Consider the following 6,134-nt stretch of genomic DNA (forward strand, 5'->3'; position numbering starts at 1 on the left):
AGGAAAATGCAAAGAGAAGGGCACCTGGGTGGCTCAGTGGGTTAAGCCATTGCCTTTGGCTCAGGTCATGATCTTAGGGTCCTGGGATTGAGCCCCACATCAGGCTCTCTGCTCAGCAGGGAGCCTGCTTCCCCACTGCCCCCGCCTGCCTCTCTCCCTACTTGTGATCTCTGTCTGTCAAAAAATAAATAAAATCTTTAAAAATGTATTAAAAAAAAAAAGAAAAGAGAAGAGAAGTTTGTGGACACGTGTATCATGTACCCACAGATGAGTGACTCAAAGGTCTAGTTAGATCTTGGGCTTATATATCATCTTAGCACAGGAACAATACATTTTTAGGCAAGCGACAAGACAAAGGAAAAGAACCTGTCTCCAGGGACAGCAAATTGTGCGAAGGCAAAAAGAGGAAACTAATGACAGAGAATGGCTCGTTAGTGAAGTTAGTTGTATAGACTCTTGGGGTACTAGTTCCAGCTAAGGGTCTAAAGCTGTCTCGGGGATTAACTCTCGTCCTTCCTGGTGGAGAAGGAGCAGGGACACCTCTGTAAATCTTTGTCCTTCTTTCATCTGAAGAGGGGGAGGACAGAAAGCCTCCCTTCGATCAGTCGCCTTCAGCTCAAAACGGTTTTTACCCCAAAGCGGCATATTTTGGGGTATCATACTCTGCCCTCTACACTTCCGTGTTGCTCAATCAGCCATTCCTGAGTCCTTGTCTTCGTTTACCTACCAGAGCCTTCCATACATTTGATCACTTGCTCCTCAAACCCCTTTCTTCCATCAGCTGATGGAACTGCTCCCTCCCGGTTCTCCCCCTCCCCCCCAGTCTTCCTCTGCCCTTCCAGCTGTTCCTTCTCAGTCTCCTGTTGCCGAATCCTCCCTTCCTGCACGATCTCTACATGCTGAGGGCCCAGGGCTTGGTTCTCACCTTTGCACCGCTCTGTATCTATACTCACGTCTCTGGTGATCTCACCCTTTCTTGTGGTTTCAGATAACATCTATCTGCAGACCATACACAGATTTTTTTTTTTTTAAAGCTCTTCTGCTCTACAGTCCAGACTACTGTGTCCAGCTGGATACAGCACATGACTACCTGCTTGTCCAACAGAAACCTCAAACTCGGGACATCCAAAAGGGAGCTCTAGGCCATCCCCATACCCACTTCCCACACTGTTTCTCTATCCAAGAAACAGTCCTTCCATCTTCTGCCTTACTCAGGCCAAAAACCTGAGTCACCCTAGAAGCCTTCCTTTCTTTCATGTCCATCCTCAGCAAATACTACCAACTGGATCTGCAAAATATGTCCAGGACCCAACCATTTCTTCGCACCCCCAGTGCAACCATTCTGGTCCAAGCCACCACCATTTCTTGCCAGGTTACTTTTTTTTTTTTTTTTAAGATTTTATTTATTTATTTGACAGAGAGAGATCACAAGCAGGCAGAGAGGCAGGCAGAGAGAGAGAGGAGGAAGCAGGCTCCCTGCTGAGCAGAGAGCCCGATGCGGACCTCGATCCCAGGACCCTGAGATCATGACCTGAGCCGAAGGCAACGGCTTAACCCACTGAGCCACCCAGGCGCCCCTCTTGCCAGGTTACTACAAAAGCCTCTGAGTGGTCCCATCTCAACAAAGCAGCCAGAGGAAGCCCTCTAAAGCCTCAGTCGGGTGCTGCTACCCCCTGCTCAGACCCCTCCAAGGTCTTCATTGTGACTTCTAAGCACCCCCCCCACTGTAACCCCCACATCTCCTGGGCCTCACCTCTGACCTTTTCCCCTTCTTCTCTCTGCTTTAGCCACCCAGGCTTCCTTGCCACTTATTTTTCAAATACTCCAGGTTCAGAGCTTCCTCAGAGCCTTCGGCTTTGCTGTTCCCTCTGTCAGGAATGCAGTCACCCCCAGAAAGCTGCATGGTTTCTCCTTCCTTGGGAATCTTTGCTCAGTCGTTGTCTCTCAGGGAGGCTGTTCCTGAATGCCACATCCCCTCCTTAAATGTAATACCCCCACTCCTTTCTCCCTCTTTCTTCCCCTTCATTATTTTTCTCCACAGCTCTTCCACTGTCTACACACTACATACCCTACACATTTGTGTAGCCTGACTTGCCATCACAGATTCAAGGCAAAGAGCGTAATGATTGGTAGGACAGCCTCAGAGCCAGGCTGGCTGGATCTGAATGCCCTCACTATCGCGGTCTAGACATGTGACTCTAGGCACGTTCACTCCACAGTGCTGCACTATGAGATGGGAGTAATAAGAGAACCTATGTCATAAGGTTACTATGAGGATTCAATGAGCTAATGCATGTGAAGTTGTTAGAATTATACCTGCTCTGTAGTAAATGCTACATAAGTGTTTGCTGTTATTATTATTACTAATTATTATTATTACGGAGTGCTTGGCTCACAGCAAGTCCTATATAATTGTCAGCTATTATGGTTCACTGCTGTATCCTCAGAACTGAAAATTGCACTTGGCACGTACTAAGGCACTCATGAAAGTTCTATTAGATGAATGAATTAGGGTACATGTAAACATAAACAATATATGGTGGGGCGCCCGGGGGGCTTAGATGGTTAAAGTGTCTGCCTTCAGCTCAGGTCATGAACCTGGAGTCCTGGGATCAAGCCCCACATGGGAAATCCCTGCTCAGCGGGGATTCTGCTCCTCCCTCTGCCCCTTCCCCCTGCTCATGTGTGCCAGTGCGCCTGCGTTTTCTCTCCCTCTCTCTCACAATTAAATAAATAAAATCTTTTAAAAAACCAATATGATATGTTTGTGTGTCTGTTAAATTTATATCCATGGCATCATATTTATCCTTCTTCCTCGTTACTTTTTCATTCAATATTATATCTTTAACATCTAGCCATGTTAATATGTATAGATCTTGTTCTTTCCTTTGAACTGCTCTATAGTAAATATTTCATCCTATTAATATATCTCAATTTTTATTTTTTTAATTTTTTAAAGATTTTATTTATTCATTTAACAGAGAGAGATCACAAATAGGCAGAGAGCCAGGTAGAGAGAGGGGGGAAGTAGGCTCCCCGCTGAGCAGAGAGCCCAACACAGGGCTCGATCCCAGGACCCTGAGATCATGACCCAAGCTGAAGACAGAGGCTTAAGCTACTGAGCCACCCATGTGCTCCAATATATTTCAATTTTTTTTTAAAGATTTTATTTATTTATTTGACAGAGAGAGATCACAAGTAGGCAGAGAGGCAGGCAGAGAGAGAGAGGGGAGAAAGCAGGCTCCCTGCTGAGCAGAGAGCCCGATGCGGGACTCGATCCCAGGACCCTGAGATCATGACCTGAGCCGAAGGCAGCGGCTTAACCCACTGAGCCACCCAGGCGCCCTATATTTCAATTTTTAAGTAAAGATTTATTTATTTATTTCATAGAGAGAAAGAGAGTGTGAGTGAGCATGAGTGGGAGGGGCAGAGGGAAAGAGAATCACAAGCAGACTCCACATTGAACGTCTATAGAGCCCAGTGTGGGGCTCAATCTCATGACCCTGAGATCACAACCTGGGCCAAAACCAAGAGTCAGACACCTAACCAACTATATCACCCAGACACCCCAACATATCTCAATGTTTAAATCTGTTTCCCTACTGATGGACATTCAAGATGCTCTAATTTTGTTTTTGTGAACAATATCATATCAACTGCCTTTATACGTATCTCTTAATGCACATAAGCGCTTAAGAATTCTCCCTCTATACTTGAAAATTATTTCCAGATTGTAAGGTTTGTACATTCTCTGATTTCCTAAAGTGCTTTCCTAAAATATCTTTTTAAAATAATCTCTATGCCCTATGTGGGACTCGAACTCACAACCCCAAGATCAAGAGTCACGTGTTCTACCAGATGAGCCAGCAGGTGCCCCTTCCTAAGGTATCTTTTGCCCTCCCCTCTGTAAGTATGAAAGAGCTACTTTACCCATATCTTCTCAATACTTGCTTGAGTCAGACTTTTTTATTCTTTGTTAATTTGATGGGTAGTAAAATAGTGTCCCAGCATTTTTTTTTTAAGATTTATTTATCTGAGAGAGAGAGAGAGAGTGAGAGCATGAGCAGGATGAGCACGGGGTGAGAGAGAGAGAGAATCTCAAGCAGACTGCACTGAGTGCAGAGCCCAACACGGGGCTTCATCTGAGATCAGAACCTGAGCCAAAACCAAGAGCTGGAGGCTTAACCAACTGCACCACCCAGGTGTGCCTCCACATTTTTTTTAAATAAACTTTTTTTATTTGGAGTATTTATTATTGGTGTATCTTTAGATCAACAGAAAAGTTGCAAACATAGTCAAGAGAGTTCCCAAATACTCCTCAGTTTCCCTTAATTTAACATCTTACATTACCATGACAGATTTGTCAAAACTAAGACACCAACATTGGCATATGACTATTTTTTTTTAAAATTTTTTAAAGCAATCTTTATACCCAGTTGGGGTTCAAACTCACAACCCTGAGATCAAGAGTCGCAAGCTCTATCTACTGAGCCAGCCAGGGGCCCTGGTTTATTACTCTTAATTAAATTTGAGATTAATTCAGATTTCACTTGGAACTTTTCCTGGTCCAAGCTCCAATCTGGGTCACTACTCAGCATTTAGTCTCCTCAGGTCTGGGAGAGCTTCTCAGTCTTTCCCGTCCCTATGACTTGGAGAGTCTTCAGGAGCGCTGATCACATCTTTGGCAGAATGTCCTTAATATGAGCTTATCTGATGTTTTCCTCATGACTAGGTTATGGGTTTTCGAGAAGAATAGCACGGAGGTGAAGTGCTCTTCTTGGCACATCCAACCCCAGGGCATAAGCTGTCCATGTGACTTGTTGTGACTTGTTACTGGTGACGTTATGACCCTTGAGCGCCTGATTAATGTGGTGTTTCCAGGTTTCTCCACCGCGCAGTTATTTTTCCCCTTGTAACACACTCTGCTCTTCGGAAGCAGTCCCTAATTATGTTAATCTGCATTTCTCTTAGGACTTCCTCTCCCAGGATTGCCTGTTCCTGTGCTTTGCCGATCTTTCAACTTGCTTGCTTATCTTTAGTTCTTACTGATTCCTAGGTGTTCTTTATATATGAATTGCAATTATCTTCTTCCAGGGAGCCCTTTAATGTTTTCACTCTGTTTACAATGCCTTTTGCCACTTATAAGTTCCTTATTTTAACCTAATCATATTTACACATTATTTCCTTTATTCTTTGTGCTTGTCGAATCACCTTTGGAAACCCAGCCATGACTCGGCAATCCTCTACTAACCTTTGGTTCTCTATTCATGTTGCCCCTTGGCCTTGAACGCCCTTTCTCCCTTTCCCTCTCAGGCAAGCTACTTATCTTTGCTGCCATAAAACCAATGAAACCTCCACTGTGGTTATCCCCAATTCTCCCAAGTAAAATTAGATGGTTGCTCTCTCCACAGTGCTCCCACAACTTATTGCCCAAATCTTTAGTAAAGCACTTATCACAGACCATTCTGTTGCCCTTTGCTTAATTATTTGTGTATCTTCTGTTCCAATGAGTTATTATTACTTAATAATAAGGGGACCCCTTGTTGAGGAACCCCATGTAATTCACTTCTGTAGTGGAACCCTGGGCACAATCCACTATTTATTGAATGAATGGATGAGGCTATAGTCTGGATCAGAGGTCTTCAGATTTTTTACTTTTGTGGCCCCTTCAGGGATTTTAAAAAATTCTGCCTCCCTTCCGTATTTGTGAGGACACCAACAGGAAACAAGTGGCACACTCAAAGTAAGGCAATTCAAGACGGTTATAGTATATACAAAGTGGTAATTTAGAAGGCGTGGTCAAGGTAGAAAAAATCACCAGGGATCATGCAGGAAGCTGGGACAGGCAGCCGCCAGGCTGTTACCACCAGAGACCTAGAGGGGCAGTCCCTCTGCTGAAAAACAGCATTAACGCCCTGTCCAAGGACAAGGTCAAACCAACTAGACTTGCAGAGGTAGGAACCAAGGCAATAGAGACCTTGACCTCACTTTCTTACCCGCCTGCTAAGACTCCCCATTTACCAAACCCAAGCCATGGCCAGAAGTCACAGAGCTGGGCAACTCTCTCCCGTCCCCCCCTCCTTGGGACTTTGTACTATCACTTTGCTAAAGCTCAATAAACCCTGCTTTGCTGC

The sequence above is a fragment of the Mustela putorius genome, unplaced genomic scaffold (genome assembly GCF_011764305.1).
Source record: "Mustela putorius furo isolate JIRA1106 unplaced genomic scaffold, ASM1176430v1.1 tig00003853_pilon_pilon_pilon, whole genome shotgun sequence".
In the NCBI taxonomy this organism is placed as follows: Eukaryota; Metazoa; Chordata; class Mammalia; order Carnivora; family Mustelidae; genus Mustela; species Mustela putorius.